This window comes from Nannospalax galili, unplaced genomic scaffold (genome assembly GCF_000622305.1).
Source record: "Nannospalax galili isolate Female #2095 unplaced genomic scaffold, S.galili_v1.0 scaffold1437, whole genome shotgun sequence".
NCBI lineage: Eukaryota > Metazoa > Chordata > Mammalia > Rodentia > Spalacidae > Nannospalax > Nannospalax galili.
The window spans coordinates 2956655-2974821 of record NW_008341050.1 but is presented as its reverse complement, the minus strand read 5'-3'; the positions used below and the strand labels follow the sequence as shown (position 1 = coordinate 2974821).

Below are 18167 nucleotides of genomic sequence, written 5' to 3'. Positions count from 1 at the left end.
ATTTAATGAACTCTCATATATATATATATGAATTCTCATTTTATATATGTACATATACATACATATATACATATACATATATATGAATACATATATAATATGGCCTATAGAGTCTGATTTGTGTCCCGAAATGTCCTTCAGTATGGGTCCATCCTCTGGGCTCACCAAGAGTCTCATCCCTGTAAGACACTGTCTATTCCCCTTCCATCAGCCATCAATTGCCCAAAGTCCCTTGGGTTGGGTTGGGATTTCTCACCCACTTCCCCATGTCTAGGCTGGGATTTTGTGTGGTTTGAGCTTGCCTAGGACTTGTACATGCTGTCACCATTCCTGTGAGTTCGTATGAGTAAATGACCAGCTGTCTGGAGAATGTTTCCTTGTGGTCATCCATACCCTCTGGCTCTTCCAATCTTTCCACCTCCTCTTCCGTAATGATCCCTGAGTCTTGGGAGGCAGAGGTTAGAAATAGGTGTCCTATTCAGGGATAAGAACTCTGCAGCCTCTTGTTCTTTGCACATTGGCCTTGGTCTTTCTATCTGGAACTCCCATTGGAAGATTTGGTCTACTTTGAGGGAGTGGCTTCCCACTTTGTTAAAGCTTCCTGGAAACACCCTTACAGACACACCCAGAGATGTGTCTCCCATCTAGTTGACAATTAAGTCCAACCATCATAGTGAACATGGAAACAGTCCCTACGTCACAGAGCTGTTCAGTGCTAGGGCTCAAACTGGCGTCAGACCTTCATCAGCATTGCTTGTCTCTCTGCAGCTCTTCCAGACCCTGATGTGACAGAGACAAACCTGGCACAGTGTGTAATTACTCTGTCAATGTACCTAGTGTCCATTCAGGCCTGTAAGGCTACTGAGATGGGACAGAAGAGAAGACAGATAAAAGAAAGTGCAGTTGGCCAGTAGGGCAGCCCTGGTGGGTGTGGGTACGCTGGACAGGATGGAAAATCAGAACTTATTTCCTCTGCAATGTGACCTTATTCAGCTCACCCCACTTTCTGCCTTCCATTTTCCCACCGGAAAAGCTGCTCAACGGTAGCAACCCTTGATAGTGAGTCTACTACTTTGTGATGGTGGAGCATGACCCCGAAATGACCAATTTGTCTTTACAAGGCCCCTCGTGGGTGGATACCATTATTATTATTTTTTAATTCTTTATTACATCTTTTAAAATTTTTATTCATTTGTGCATGCCTTTAATCCTAGCACTTGGGAGGTAGAGGCAGGTGATTCTCTGTGAATTCAAGGCCAGCCTGGTCTACATAGTGAGTTCTAGGTCAGCTGGGCCTACAGGGAGACCCTGTCTCAAAAAGACCAAAAAAATTTATTTTTATTTTGTGTGTATAACTGCTTTTCCTGCATATATTTAAGTGCACCTGTGCATGCAATGCCCTCGGAGGCTAGAAGAGGGTGTAGGATCACCTGGAACTGGAGTTATGGACCGCTGTTAGACGCCATGTGGGTGCTGGGACTGAACCTGGGTCCTCTGCAAGAGCAGCCAGTCCTCGTAACCACTGAGTCATCTCTCCAACCCCCATGACTTTTTTTTTTTTTTTTTTTTGAGAGGAAAGATGAGGCATTGGAGATGGGATCACCTGCACCATGCCACCTGGTGCTTTGTGTCTGTCCCAGGAATTGAAACTAGGCCAGTCTGATTCCAAAACCTTGGCGTTCAACCTCTAGAGAATTATGGAATTTGTGGAGCCTTCAGGTTCCTGTCAGTTGGGTCATATCAGAATTTTTGAAGTCCTCTCTCTTGTTAGGATCAGGGAAATAATGAGGGGCCTTGGGGCAAGAGACGTTCCAAGGGTAGGATCCTCTATCATAAACACCAAGAGGGATGGGAGAGGTGCAGTGGCCTAAGTCAGAGGCTGCCCCCCAGTGCCCCGCCCCCTTATTAGTTTGGTTTTCCTCCCTCAGTCTTTTCCCTTCTCTTTGACCCTAGGTATCTGGCTCCCCCACTGCTTGGCCCTGGATTGTCTCTGATCCTGTTTCTCAGTGTTCTGGCTGATTGTAGGACTCAGGGCCGATGCCACTGCTCACCTTTCCTGTGAACTTAAGGAGATAGGCTGTCTCTTGCCTCTCAGTTCTCTGACTTGCATTTCCCTCTATGGATTTGTCAGTCTGTCTTGTCATACCTTCTGTCTCAGAATATCTTTTCAAGGATTTTTACATAAGAAGTGGGTCCTCAGAGATAAACATCTTATCTCTTTTCAGGGTAGACAGCAGATTTGTTTGTTGTGTCCGCCTCCCAGCAATGATTGGGAACGCTTGCTAACAGTCCCCTAATAAGATCAAGGGCCTCCAAAACTCAGGGCTCCTCAGCTGCGACACAGTCATGTGTACAGCATTCACTTGGGCCTGTCTCCAAATTATTCCCATGAGGCTTGGACCATGGGTCTCACACACTTCTGCTATCCCCAGAGTCTTTGGCTTCTGACCTAGGAGGTTAGTGACTTCCATTAGGAAACTAGATTAGTAGAGTAACATCCCAGACCCTTCATAGTTCTTACAGTTTTGGCAAAAAGGAGGGTGTCAATGGAGACAGGACTTTCTGGGAGAGCCTCTTGGAGGTCATGAAGGGAGGTATAAGAAGGCCCATATGTGTCTGAAATGAATGTTCCCACCCACAGGGTCCCTCCTTCCATAAGGCTGCCAAGCAGGAGACAAGACAGGAACAACCTGCCCAGATGCCATTTTGACTTTTTTTTTTTTTTGAGGCAGGGTCTCCCTATGTAGTCCTAACTGGCCCACAACTTGCTACATAGACTAGGCTGGCTTCAAACTCAAAGAGATCCACCTGCCTCTGCCTCCCAAGTGCTGGGATGAAAGGTGTGGGATAACTTTGGCTATTCTTTAGTCTCTTGCAAACAGAACCAAGAAGTGAACTCAATGGGTTTGCATCTTGGCAAGCACAGAGCCAAAAAGCTCAGCCAGGAGATAAAAGATGGGGATAGGTTTATTACGTACAGCAAGTAAGGAGAACATTGGGGTTATTTGCAAAGCAATGCTCTCTAGGCACCAAGGAAGTCCCAGGAAGTCTATACATATCCATATAAGAAAGCAAATGTAGGGGAAGGCACTTCTGAGCATGCCCAGTTCAAAGTCATAGAGCTCCATGCTCCAATGGGAAAGATGGCCGACACATTCCTAGGCATGCTCAGTTCCAAGTCATAGAACATGTGTTCCAAAAGGAAACATGGCAGACATAAATACTACTGGGCATGCTCAGTTCAGTATTGCAATGAGTCAAGTTGACTTCAGGTTTGCCTGAAAGGAATGACTCAGAGTGACACTGTGACCTTAGGTGGTTCCTTATAAGTTTTTCCAAAGAGTTTTAGCTGAAACAAAAAAGAAAGAACAACTTCAGCTTCAGAGGTAAGTTCATGATCATTTAAAGAGCAGCAGCTTTCTCCCCAGACCAGTGCAGGAATTTACCTCACTCAGTGGCTAACACCAGAGCTGATAGAGAATGCAGGACGGTTCAGACTGAGCCCAGGAGGTCAGAGGGCTGCCAAAACTCAAAGCAGGATTGGCCGCTGGACCTACATCACTGACATTTCTTCCTGAGATCCTAAACCCAAAGTGGGTCTTGAATATGACTTTCTGAATATTAATAACATGTGTTTCTCACTACTTAAGCTAATCACTGGAGATTGAATAAACAAGTCCTCATTTTCTCCCAGCCTTCCTGGGTGTTCACACCTCAGTATGTAAGGTGAGGTCATGGGGTGCTCAGTCTGCAGGGAGGAGCCATTGCCTCTGGCTGTTCTCTGGCCGGGGGGCTGGCTGTCCAACCCTTCTATTTTGGGAACTCAGTTGAGGTCAGCTCTTCCGATGGAAAGGAAGCTCCTCTTGGCCATTTTCAGTGGACTGTGGGACTCTAGCCTAGGGGCCCTGACTTTGCATCTTGTAACATGCAATCTAGAGGTCATTTTTAGCACCATCTGGATTTGGGTCTTCACAATGTACTTTAATTCTTCATGCCCTTTACTCTCTCTGTGACCTCATCTTCCTGAATCTCTATGCAGAGCTCCACCCAGAACTTCTGCTGAACTTCACTGGCCCTAAAGTAGCCAGCTGGTAACTGAGTCAGGGGCCCTGGGAGGAACTTATGACCTGGTTCCCACCCCACTGCTTCCTAGCTTCCCAGAGCTGACTTGGCTAATTGAGCTGGAGGTCTTGCCAAAAACATCTCTGAGGCCTGGGAGCTGAAAATGTGGGGCTGCCCAAGGGCCCAGCTGGGCTCAGCTGCTTAGAGTTATAAAAAGAACAGCAGCACCATAGCCAGTGGGTGACTAACAGTGGCTGATTGAGGTGTCACTTCAGCTGTTGGAATGTGATGGATCACTTACCCTGAATTCACAGGAGGCTGATAGCCTCCTCATCTTCCAGCCTGGCTGAGTGGGCCCCTTCTGAATTTGTCAGAGGTCCATGGTGTTCCCTGAAAGCCAGCTACAGTCTAACGTAGGTCATGAGCTCTAACGATAAATGTCTTCTCTCTCTCCAGGGTGGGGAAGCTCACAGCTTGATGAGGAATGACAGGCTGAGCTTGCAGATCTGAAAGAGTGTGAAGAGATGCCTCCAAATCCCAACACTGCCACTTACTAGCTGCATGACCTTATACTGGCTATGCAGTGTCTCTGGACCTCAGCTGGTCTGGTCTGTGAAATGAAGACAATATCTTTCTCACCAGGGTCACATGGAAAAGATAACATCAGTTTTAACACAACACCAGGAGTTAGCCTTGGCTGGCTTACATTCAGCATGCCTGGCCCCCTGGGTGCAGGTCTGTGCAGAAGGGACCCAAGCCTTTTAAAAGAAAAACAACAAATAGTAAATTTACTTGTATTTTTGAGATAGGATCTTGTTATAGTCCAGAATAGCCTTGAACTCTCAATCCTCCTGCCTCTGTCTCTCAGGCATGGGCCCAGATGAGCCCAGCCTTTTGACAGCAACATCATCATTACATTATTATGCTGTGCATTAATTTTCTCATTACTGTATCCAAATACATGATAAGAAGCTGCTATGGGAGGAAGGCAATGAGGTGGGGACAGGCTGTGGTGACAGGAATGGTGAGGCTCCTTCCTTACAGCTCTGGGGACTAGGAAGTCAAGATAGGACAGGAAATGAGCAGGGCTATTAACCTCAAAGTCATCCACCCCAACCCCCAGGTCCACTTCCTACACCTAGACTCCAACTCCTTAAAGATTCCAAAACTTTCCAATACAGTAACCCCAGGCTGAGGCAGGAGGATCTTAAGTTCAAGGTCAATGTGGCTACACAGAAGACCCTATCTCAACAAACAAACAAACAAACAGATAGGCTTCAACAAGAAGTATGTGTCTCTCCAGACCATACTAGGAATTGCCTAACAGTGTAGCAGGCTTAAGAAACCATAAAACAGAGCTAGAGAGATGACTCAGCGGTTAGGAGCACTGACTGCTCTTGCAGAGGACCCAGGTTCGGTTCCCAGCACCCACATCACCCACAGAGTGGCTCACAACCATCTATAACTCCAGTTCCAGAAGATCTGATGCTCTCTTCTGGCCTCAATGGACACTGCACTTACATATATGCAGGGTGTACTTAGATACATGTAGGCTATTGTACTTATGTACATAGAAAAACAAAAATTAATAAATCTAAAAAATGTAAAAATAGAAACCATAAAGCAATCATTCAGGCACATTAAAAATCCATAAATCCTCTGCCAGGGTCCAGCTTCAGTGCTAGGCAGGAAATAAAGGTAAAATTTGAGCTCTGGTTTGTGACTGTTAAGCAGATGTCTACTTCACTTAGTACAAGGAGCAGAAGGGACAGAGAATGATATGCTGGGGAGAGTTGGGTGGTCTGTGACTCTGAAGGACTCCTAGCTTCCTGGGGTTGTGGGAAAAAATCTGGGGGCTGCATCATGACTATCAGGACCCAGAGGCTTCAGAGAGATGAACTTACCCACCCATGGTACCCCAAATGAGGCTGGGGTCAGTGGCTGGAGGGAGAGCCCACCACTACCTAGAGGTTAGCAGCACTCCAAGTTTTCCATTGACGGTGAAATGCTAAGCATCATACACAAGGTTGTCTGCCACTTGCTGGGTCCTAAACAGGTTCACGTTAAGTCACCAGAACCTTGTTCCTACTGTGTAAATGGGGAGCAGAGCTGGAGGGACTGACGTTGACTGGGGACCAGGTAGTACTTTTCATGGTGCTCGCTACATAGTAGGTGTTCAATAAATGTCCCTGTTCCCCTCCATGGATGGATGGATGGTAGGTAGAAGTGTTCACCTTTAAAGGACGCAAGGGTGACTTACAATGGTTTGAGATGAGGCCTGAGAACGTTCTGTGCAAATGGAAAGCAAGAATTTCCAGGCATCTGCATGACTCAGCTTGAGAGGGGCAGGTCATCCTGGAAATGACCGCATGTCACCTCCAGTTGGGTTCCTCCGTGAGTGGGTGCTGCAAGGAGGGCTTCTCACTCATTCAGGGCTTTCGGTTTCACAAGACTAAAGAAGCAGAGACCCCTGTGGCATTCCATGAAGCATTCTCTGCAAGGTGCCAGGTCCCCACAGAGCCTCTGGACTGCTGGCTGGTGTCACTCTGGTCTTTCTGAGCAGCAGATGGCATTCCTAGTCTTTTTTCCCAGATCTAGTAAACAGGCTCAAAGAGGGATCCTGGCCCAGGTTAACCTACAGGATGGAGTAGATGTGAGTAAAGAAATAAATTGCCACCTGGTGGTGTGGCTTTGGGGCTCAGTGTCATCACAGTTTCCCCATCATGTTAAAACACTTAAATCAGAAGGGAAGTCATTCTGAAAGCCACCAGGAAAGAGCTTTTTAGTGTGGAACTGAGGCCAGTAGGAAGCTGGACCTATGAGTGATTCCAGCAGCTACCTGAATGTGAATTTTGGTCACCCTCACCTGTCCGCCACAGGCTTCTGGAACACTGAATGATTGCTGAGCCCAGAGACACAAGGTATACCAGTTCAGAGGTAGAGTGCTTGCCTAGACTCCGCCAGGGAGTGGGGTGGGGTTGGGGGAGAAGCTCAGTGGTAGATCTCTTGCCTAGCCTATGTAAGACCCTGGGTTCTATCCTATCACCACACACAAAAAAATTAAAATTAAAAGAAAAAAAATGGGGCTGCTCAGCGGTTAAAAGCACTGGCTGCTCTTGCAAAGGACCCAGGTTCAGTTCCCAGCACCCACATAGTGGTTACAACCATCTATATCTACAGTTCCAGGGGATCCAGCGCTCTCTTCTGGCTTCCATGAGCATTGTAGTCATATGTGCATTTGCATACATAAGTGCAAAACCTTTACACACGTAATATAAAAGTAAATTAATTAAAAAATATTAAAAAGCGGGGCATGGTGACACATGCCTTTAGTCCCAGACTTAGGAGACAGAGGCAGGCAGATCTCTGTGAGATGGAGGCCAGTTTGGTCTACACAATGAGTTCCAGGCCAGCTGGGGCTACAGGGAGACCCTGTTTCAAAAAAATAAAATAAAATAAAATAGGGTGCTGGAGAGATGGCTCAGTGGGTAAGAACATGGACTGCTCTTGCAGAGGACTTGGGTTCAGTTCCCAGCACCCACATTGTGGCTAACAACCATCTGTAACTCCAGTTTCAAGGACTCCAACGCCCTCTTCTGACCTCCATGGGTATTGCATGACACAGTGCACTTACATACATGCAGTCAATATTGGTATGTATGTGTAGTCCTGGATACTTAGAAGTCTGAGACAGGGGAGTCATCTGAGCTCAAGATTCATGATTAGCCTGGGCAACAGAGCGATCTGTGTTCCTGTACTCTTGATTTACAAATGTTCCCATATTGCACATCCACCCTTTTCCTTATCTTTCATTTCTCCCTGGCCCCTGTTCTTAGCGTTTAGGCAGAACTTTTCTGCCAAGAAATCTGTATCACAGGAATCAGCTCTGACTGTCCAAAGAAACATCTATTTACCCCATTGTCTTCAGAGCACAGGTTCAGAGCTCCAGGAACTTGGGTCTCCTGGTCTCAGCAACTAAGACCTCAATAAAATGTCTTACTCCTGTGGTTTCTGTGTTTGGAGTGACCAACAACAAAAGTCAGGGCTTAGTACACATTTTAAAAAATACATCATATGTTATCATACATGTTTTTAGACTGTATTGACATAAACATATTCACAGGGCGGGAGAAATGTCTCAGCAATTAAGAGCACTGACTGCTCTTGCAGAGGACTCAGGTTCAGTTCCCAGCACCCACATGGTAGCTAACAACCATCCATAACTCCAGCTCCAGGGGATTCGATGCCCTCTTCTGGCCTCTGTAGGTATTGCATGAGCCGTGTGCACTTAGATGCAAGCAAAACACTGCAACAAATAAAAATAAATTTTGGGGCTGGAGAGATGGCTCAGCGGTTAAGAGCACTGACTGCTCTTGCAGAGGACCCGGGTTTGATTCCCAGCACCCACGTGGCAGCTATGAGCTGTCCTTAACTCCAGTTCCAGGGGAATCCGAAGCCCTCTTCTCACGTCCATGGCATTGCACGACACGGGTGCACTCACATACATGCAGGCAATACACTCATACACATAAAATAAAAATAATAAAACATTTTAAATAAATAAATTTGAAAACATATTCATAGGCCAGTCATGGTGGCGCATGCCTTTAGTCCCAGCACTCAGGAGGCAGAGGCAGGCGGATCTCTGTGAGTTCAAGGCTAGCCTGGTCTACATAGTGAGTTCCAGTCCAGCTGGTGCTACAGGATACCCTGTCTCAAAAAGACCAAAAAAAAAAAAAAAAAAAAAAACCCAAACCCGAAACAACAACAAAAAGCCCCATATTCATACATCTGATGCAATGTTGTATTAATATATAATAGCATATGATATATTAAACATATAAAACCATCATCATATAACAATGTATATTTCACAGTATATAGTTATATTTATAGGAGTGTTTTATAAATTGCATGTTAAAAATATGTAAGCATCTAAACTGTAACACAAAGATAAATGTTTTGATACATACATATTTGATGTGTTTCAACAAGACAGAGAGGGCTGTTCTAGGCTCCCTCTCACGCTGTCTTCCCAGCTTCAGTCCATTAGCTGGAGACCTCCCCCCCCGCCGCCGGCCCTCCACACCCAGCACTAGTCCCTGTGGATCATGAAACCCAATGTGGGCGAGGAATTTGGGGCAGAGTTTTCATCATTAACTTCCAGGTAGCAGCTCTGTTCCTGCATTGGAGAAAGTCTCCAGTGGCTGCCAAGTGTCCATGGCCCTGTCAGGCTGGAGTTCTGGCTGCATTTCCCCTGCAGTCCCCTCTAGTCATTCAGCCTCTGGCTAGTTTGGTTTTTCACCAGCTACACAGTTCTCCTCCTGGTGCATGCTCTCCTCCTCCTGTGGGGTTGCTTCCTGATCAGCCTTCAGGATCTAGCCCAAATGACACTGTCTCCAGGAAGCATATTCCTACAGTCCAGTCACGGGTCTAACTCTCTCCCTGCCCTTCAGCATTGTACCTGCCTGCATCCCAGCATGTCATTCTGCCTGGAATGCCTGGTACCTTGCCTGTAGCCCTCATCAGAGGCTGAGCCATGATGGATGGCCTGTCACATGGATGGCCTGTCACATTGATGGCCCACTATGGTCATCTCTACAGCTCTGGTGTCCAGTAGAGGGTGGGGAGAAGGGCTGAGGCCAATACATTTGTGAACTGATGACCACAACCTAGAAGGTGGGAGTAGGGGATGTCCTGGGGACGAAGACCCTGAATGGTTAATTCAGCTGAGAAGATTCCAGCGGCCAGCAGGTTGCTGGGCTGACCTGTACTGGAAGGTTGGAATTGTGCTTGGTTTCTGGTTTCCCAACTGGTCCTTTCCTCTTTTTGGATACATAGAAAGTCTGTTTGGATTGCGTCACCAGCAGTCATGCTCCTGGAAAGGGCTCTACCCTCACTGAGGTCTATAAGGGTGAGAGTGGGGTGTTTCCAACAGGAAGACTCACTGTGTCGGGGGAGGAGGGGCTCTGGAGATTGTTCTTCAAAGGGATTGTAAGAATATGGGACAAAAATCTTGCAGGGGTGGAGACTGTTTAGATTACGGGGGCGTTGTGATTTTTTTTTTTTTTTTCTGTAAAGGCCAAGTCATAATTATTTTAGGCCTCTGTCTAACAGCTTATCTATGCCTTTGTTGCATGGAATGAACCACAGTCTGTGTGAACAAGGGGGTGGGTGGGTGCTACCTAGGGAAGTTTATTTACAAAGCAGGATGGGTGGTAGCTTGCTTGCCTAGCATTCATGAGGCCCTGGGCTCAGTCCCTAGCACTACGAAATTCAAAACAAGGGTTTTCTGTGATAATTGGGAAAATGTGAACAATGGTTTTAAAGAGTTATTATTATTGTTAGGTGTGCCAACCACAGAGTGGATTTTGTTGCTTTTGTTTTCAAAAGGTTTTTAAAAAATATTTTATTATTTTTATTTTATGTGTGTGAGTGTATTGCCTCCATCTATGTAAGTGCAACAATGTCATGCAATGACCTCGGTGGTCAGAAGAGGGCATCAGATACCCTAGAGCTGGAGTTAAGGACAGTTGTTAGCTGCCCTGTGGGTGCTGGAAACCGTATCCAGGTCCCCTGGCAGAGGACCAGTGCTCTTAACTTTTGAGACAGGGTCTTCCTGTAGCTCCAGCTCTGGCCTGGAATTCACTATGTAGACCAGGCTAGACTTGAACTCACAGAGGTCCGCCTGCCTCTGCCTCCCAAATGCTGGAATTAAAGGTGTGCACCACCACGCCCGGTTCTTATTTTTATTTTTAATTATGTGTATATGAGTGTCTGTGTGTGGGTATGTCCATGTGAGTGCAAGTGCTGGCAGAGGTCAAAGATTTTGGATCCCCCAGGAGCTGGAGTTACCAGCAATTTCGAGTCACCCAACATGGTTGTGGGGAACTGGACCTGGGTCCTCTGCAAGAGCAGTCAGTGCTTTTAACCACTGAGCCATCTCTCTATCCTTGTTTTTTAATTTTTTATTTATGTGTATGTGTTCATGTTTGCACATGTACATGTGTATGTGTGTATGGCTAGAAGTCAGCCTCCGGTGCTGATCTTCAACAGCCATCCACCTTGTTTTTTTGAGACAGAGGCTCTCACTGGGACCTGGGGCTTGCTGATTTGGCTAGGCTGGCTATTCAGGGGTCTACCTGTCTCTGTCTCTTCAACACTGGGATTACAAGTGAGCGCTGCCATGCCCAGCTTCTTTACATGGGTGCTGAGGATCAAATTCAGGTCCTTATGCTTGTACAGAAAACACTTTATTGACTGAGCTCCAGCCCTGATTTTATTTTTAAAGGAGAAGCTTGTCTGTTCACTATGAATGCTAAATGGAAGATATGTCTGAAATTTGCTTTAAAATACCATGGGTGTAGAGTGAGGGGGTAGAAATGACAGAAGACTGGCCATGTGATCATAGTGATTAGAGCTGGGTAACGGGTAAATGGAGAGACATCATCATACTGTTCTGTCTTCGTTTATGTATGTTTGAATATTTGCACAAAACAGGAAAAGGGTCAATAAGAAAGACCACCCCCAACACACTGTGCCTATTCACCACTGTATCTGGTCCAGTGCAGTTATTTTGTGACTAAGAGGGGACAAGCCTGAAGATGGGGCTAAACACCGAGTCTGGCAGAGTGGAAGGAAGAAGTTTTTTATTTTTGTTTTTGAAATAGGGTCTCCCTGTGTAGCCTTGGCTGCCTGGAGCTCACAGAGATCCACCTGCCTCTGTCTCCCAAGTGCTGAGAATAAAGTTGTGTATCATCATGCCCAGCTGTATTTTTTAGGTAATATATATGTGAATATATATGAAATCTAAGATCCACAAATGAGGGAAAAACACGTAACATTTGTCTTTCTGGGTCTGGTTTATTTCCCTTAACATGATGCTTTCCAGTTCTATCCATTTCCTGCCAATGGCATCAGTTCATTCTCCTTCATGGCTGAATAAACCTCCATCCTGTGGACATACCACACTTTCTTTACCCATTCTATTGATGGATACCTAGGCTGATTCCATGACAGTTAATTCTTTTAGGTGACTAGATTCACCAAGCCAAGAATTGGCTTGCTTTAAGATTCTGATTTTTTTTTTTTTTACATTTTATATAGTCAGTGTTGTGTGAGTACATGTGTAATGGCAGAAGACTACTTCTCCCCTTCCATCATGTGAGTTCTGGGACTTGAACTCCGTTTGTCAGACTTGACAGCAAGCACCTTTATTTCCTGCGCCATCTCACTATCTCTAGGATTCCTTTTTATGTGAGGTATTTAATTTAAAAATTTAAAATTTTTCTTTGGCTACAGCTGGGTGTGGTGTCGCATGCCTTTAATCCCAGCATTCGGGAGACAGAGGCAGGCAAATCACTGTGAGATCAAGGTCAGCCTGGTCTGCATAGTGAGTTCCAGGTCAGCTGGGGCTACACAGTGATACCATGTCTCAAAAAACAAAAATGACAGACAAAAAAAATTTTTGGTTACATTTAACCCAAGTGCCCTGACTGATCTAGAGAGAGGAACAATACGGAGGTATGATTCCTGTTTGCAGAGCGCCAACATGGCATCGAATAGAACACAGGGCTGGAAGATAAGCTATGAGAAACAGACCTCTCAGGGCTCTGGGAAGCCAGGGAGGTCTCTGGGCTCTGTTTTACTGCTCAGCTGGACTTTGGAGAGGAGGATGCCCATGTTGCAATTACAGACCTTACAGTTTCAGGAGAGGAAAAGGCAAGAGCAGAGCTAGGAAGGACAGCTGGCCTTTCTGGCCTTTCTCCCACAGGGATTGAGGAGACCTCTGTTCTTTGAGCCCCTCAACACGCAGCAGCAGCAACTGCACCATGCAACGATTACACACATGGTGCAAACAGCATTGTTTCTAACTGACCTCATGGCCCAGCTGCTGGGGAGTGGGTGCCTACTGTTCTCTAATGCATGACAAGTCACTGTGGTTAGCTGAACTGAGCCGGGTCTCCTAGATACAGTCATTAAACACTTGCCAAAAATGTGAGGAGGATGTGGAGAAAGTCCACGAGGCACGATCTCACTTGGTCCGCTGGACGCTCACTGGAGTTCTGTCCAGGAGCCCTTGGGGTTCAGCTGAGATCTAGCCCAGGCTTTGGAGACTGGGATGCCCAGGATAGCAGTCAGGATGAGTAGCAGGTCAGGTTCTGCTTTAATTCCCAGTCCTAGTTTGGCCCCAATTTTCAAGGCCTTGCTTAGAGTGGTGATTCTTAAATTTGAGCAGACATCAGACTCCCCCAGAGGGCTTGTTAAAACATAGATTGCTGGGCTTACCTCCTTGAGTTTTGGGTCCAGCAGGTCTGGGACGGGGCCTGAGAATCTACATTCTAAGCTCCACAGGATGCTAGTCCCGCCAGTCAGAGGCCCTGATTTGAGAACCACTGGCTTTACCTCCTTTGAAAGACCTCAGCTCTCAGGCAACAGAAGGAAGATTTCAAAGTTGTCTTCCTCTTCACATTGGCTGAGGGCAGAATCAACAATGAATGGCTCAAAGTGGTCCTGGGCAGGAGGTTGAGGGCTTTTGTCCTGTCTTGTTTTTTTGCAGTGCTGGGCACTGAACCAGGGTCTCATGGATACAAAGCAAACATTTACCTCTGAGCTACAACCCCAGCCCCATGGGCAGGAGGAACCAGTATTATTGATACTCTAAGGTCAGTGGGCAGGGAGCCCAGAGATTTAGCGTGTTAGATTCTCTGATTGACCTCACCGTGTGACCTTGAACAGTTACCTGTATTCTCTGGGCCTCAATTTGTCTCCCTGTAGAATAAGCAGCTGTTACTTTTCTGTGTGCATTGTATTCCTATCACAAACACACTTTGGAAAATGAAAAGGAATACAAAATGAATTAGAGGGCCCTAAAGTGGGTTCCACAGGGACATCTTGTAGGGGTCAGTGTACCTGGAAGCTTGGGACTTAGGACTAACTGGGTGTGGCTGTTGACTAGTTGCCCGATCTGGCAAGGGGGCTGAAGGGATCAAGGTAAACTTGTAGTGTCTAGCTGACAAGTGTTAGCTATAATACTTGTTCCTATTTTTAATGTCTTTTCAAGATTAGGGGGCCAAGGCGCTGGAGAGATGGCTCAGTGGTTAAGAGCACTGGCTGCTCTTGCAAAGGACATGGTTTCAATTCCCAGCACCCACAAGGCGACCAACAATTGTCCCTAACTCCAGTTCCAGGGGATCCGATGCCCTCTTCTGGCCTCCGTGGGCATTGCATGCACATGTTGTACATGCAGGCAAAAAACACTCGTGCACAGAAAATAAAGATAAATAAAATTTTTTTAAAAAGAGAAAAGATTAGCGGACCAGGACACTTCCTCTTCCCCACCCACAATCCCCACTGTAGATCCTGGAGAACTTCATGGTGATGGTGGATTCAGACCTTCCATGCATAGCTCAAGTTTTCCCTTGACATGATTGCTCTGGGAAACACCTAACTTCCCAAATGTTCCAGGAATAATTCCTTCTCTGACTCCTATTCGCTTGATTATTAATTTAGTGTTTGCTGAATACCTACTATGTGAAAAATACAGGGTCAGGCACATAGTAGGACATGACACAACAAAATCTAATTTTTTTTTTAAAATCACAGGGTGGGCAGAAGCAGATGCTAATTTGAAAGTCACACAGGATAACATTGGAACCTTGTAGGATTGAAAAGTAGAGACTTCAGAGCAGAGGGAACAGCCTGTGCAAAGGACCTGAGGCAGGATGAATATGACACCTGCCAAGATCTAGGCAGGTGGGCTGTGGAGCCAGGAGGGTAGGCAGCAGGGGGTCTGACTTTTATCCTAAGACTGTCAGAGCCTCTGGGGGATCTGACAGCAGAGGGGGCCACATGGCATGAAGGAGTGTCTCAAATATCTCCTCTGGATGAAGCTGGAGAAGATTCTAGGGGCCAGAGAGGACCAGGAGATCTGTTAGGAGCAAATTATGGCAGCATCCAGGAAAGGGATGCTGTGGTCTGGACGGCATGTGGGTGAGTTGAGGCTGTTTCGGAGACAGAAAGAAATAGCTGTATTTAGAAGATCTTTGGGGCTGGCTCCGTAGACTTGGAGGTAACTGTTGTGAATGGTGACCAGGGTGGCCTGAGCTGCCTAGTTTCCTGACTGTAGGTGGATGGTGGTGGTTTTCACTGAGCTACCATGGAATTCCCCTCCTTTCTCAAGCATTTCAGAGCCTTCAGGCCACTGGTCACAACAAGAATTATGAGAACCGTCTTCCTGTGTTTTTGGGGTCTTACCTCTTCCAGGTGGTGATCAGACATGTAAAGTGCTTAGTACAGCAGCTGGGACTCAACAGATGACAGCTACCTGCTGGGCACACCTGTGACCACCTTGTGCCTCTAGGTTGGCTCTTGCTGAAGCTGTCTCAACTGACACCCTTGGGGTATCTTCACCGTGGATGACATGAAGGAGGGGGTAAGTGGGGCTTTGACAGGTGAAAAGTAGGGGTCTCAGTCTGGCCCCACATTGATCCAGTCAGGTGACCTCAATTTTCTAACTGTGGAGGGTAGAGGGGGTATCAGACTGGAAACTGAATCAAACCCCTGTAGCCCCAAACCTCTGAGATTTTGTGAATGTTCAAGGAGCATGGGTTGGAGGCTGGGCCTGCCTTCCTCCACAGCTCACTCAGAGAATCTTCCTCAGGCTTGATCCCTCTGCCTTCCTTCTTTCTGGGTTACTGGATCACTCTTCTAGCTAGTGTGACCTTTCCATCCCTTGTGTGGGCTACTCACTTCAGGCAGGTTGGTCCACCTTGTGTCTGTGCTTGGGCCATCCTTCCATTCAGGACACTTCCTTCTCTCCATCTAGAATCCCTATCTTCCTTGAAGTCATCCTCTAGCCCTTTATGCTGGATAGCGTCAGTTGTTAACTTGACACACCTGGGAATTAATTAGTTAAGGAATTTCCTCCATCAGCGTAATCTGTGGCCATATCTGTGAGGCATTTTCATGATTGTTGAGTGATGTGGGAGGGCCCAGATCTCTGTGACTGGTGCTATGCCTGGGCAGATGGTCCTGGGTTGTATAAGAAAGCAGGTGTGGTGGTATCATCTGTAAATATCTGCACTTGGGAGGCAGAGGTGGGCACATCTCTGTGAGACTGAGCCAGCCTGGTCTACACAGCAGGCTGAACACAGGCCCAGAGAACAAGCCAGTAAGCAGTGTTTCTCCATAGCCTGTGCTTCAGATCCTGCCTCCAGGTACCTGCCCTAACTTCACTGTATGAAGGACTGTATTATTACCTGAAATAAATCCTTTCCTACCAAGTTGTTCTTGGTTAGTGTTTTATCACAGCAACAGAAAAGTAACCAATACACCCCTCCTTCCAGAAATTCCCTTGTCCTTACTGGCAACCCTGTCCATGTGTCATAGATAATTCTCCTTTTCTCACCTGGGCTCTGATTATGATCGAGTCCTCTGATTGGACCCTGGCACCACACAGCACAACTTCTAGCATCCTCCTCTTTGGAACTTTGTCCTGAGCTATGGATAAGCAGGGAAAGGCAACTAGCCAGAGCACATCCCGTGCCCCACATCAAGCCACTCTCCTCTGCTCAAATCCTGAGCCAGCCTGGGAAACCCAGAACTTGCCTTCCTGGAAGAGTCTCCAGCTGACACCAGTGAGTTTCTTCACTTTCTGCCCCCTCAGCCCCTCTCCCTAACAGAGCCTTCCTCAGTGGAAAGGCCCCTGGACACACAATTCTTGGCCAACAAAAGCAACCATTGTAGCCCCAGGGAAGGGGGTGGGGGCAGAGAAACAGGGTGAGGCTTTGCTTTGGCCAGGGCTGGCTCCAGGGAGCTTATGACTCAGGCGCTGGGGTCCCAGCTGCAGTCAATCCCTCTTGACTTGCTCTGGGGCAGCAGGAAGGAGGTGGAGTGGGGCCAGGTCCCCTGGCCTTTCTAAAGGAATCTTCTCTGGGATGGCTTCTCAGCCAGGAGGAAGTAAGGCATCTTATGTCATATCTGCCCCTACTTTAGAGCTTGGAAAACTGAGACCCTGGGAAGGCAGATGATTTTAGGACCATTTAGTAGGTTTGCAGAGACCTGAGGCAGTGCCTGGCCAGCCTCCATCCTGGTCTATCTCCCCAGCCTCTCCAACTTCCCACTTTCTGCCCACATCAGCCACACACACACACAGCACCCTGACTGGTCTTGACCTTACCAGTCTTAAGGACCAGAAAGAGGAAAAAGAGCCACTTACTATAGTTCCATTGGTGGTTCCATTTTCCAATAACTGAGTTACTTGAATATAATTAATCCATGTCAGCTCTGAGTCTGCTTCAAAAATGAGCTGTGCCTCCCAAACCTCAGCATCGTTTCAAAGATTCTTCATACCACAGTTAAAACAGAACAACAAAAATAAATCAAACCATATCCTCCTTTTCCACCTGTGGGTGACTTGAAATACAGTTTATTTTCAAATTATTAAGAACATATTTGGAAAGTAAAAAGCGAGCATCGATTTCTCTCTTGGGCTGTTGGCGCTGACTGGGTTTGGTCTCAAGGTGCCAGACCAGCGACGGCACTGCCTGTAGACTCTTCCGTGCACTGCGGGCTGCAGCAAGCCGAGGGTAGATGTGCAGGGTGCTTATCGTTTATTGTGTGTCTATTGTGCGCTGTAGTTAACAGCTATGTCACATACGAGGAAACTGAGGGTTTCTAAGTTTCAATCAGGGCAGTCTGCTTGTAAAGCCAGGGCCCTCTCCTCAGCCTGCTGCGCCCCGGTTCTAGGCTGGGACACAGGACAATGGGATTTCCTTAGGATCCCTGGCGCTGTAGTCTGCAAAGTGGGGAGATGGAAAAGATGAGTGGCTGGCGGGCCATTTGGGGGTCTCTCCAACCCGGCCCTCCAAATGCAGTCGGACACCCCTGCGGTGGCTCTGGAGCAGTTACAGAGCCAGAAAAGGAGGCGGAGCTGATGCATGCGGAGCAGATTTGGGACGTCGCTCTGGGAAGCTCCGGCGTCTGAAGGGACGATTGCCTAGTGCGCCAGGAGCCCCTGCGCGGGCTCCGCGTGGCACTTCCGATCCCGGCCGCACGTCGCGGCCTCGCAGGCCCGCCCCCGCCCCCGGCGCCGGCGCCCCCCG

At 47.2% G+C, this 18167-nt stretch overlaps 1 long non-coding RNA gene across 1 annotated transcript in view; it reads left to right on the top strand.

Moving 5' to 3' along the window:
• LOC115070975 overlaps nt 1–5331 on the top strand; it is a 25538-nt gene extending 20207 nt beyond the window's left edge. The window contains exon 2 of the long non-coding RNA XR_003850081.1: nt 4519–5331. This is a non-coding gene — a long non-coding RNA (uncharacterized LOC115070975). The remainder of the gene's footprint in view (nt 1–4518) is intronic.
• The last annotated feature ends 12836 nt before the right edge of the window (nt 5332–18167 follow it).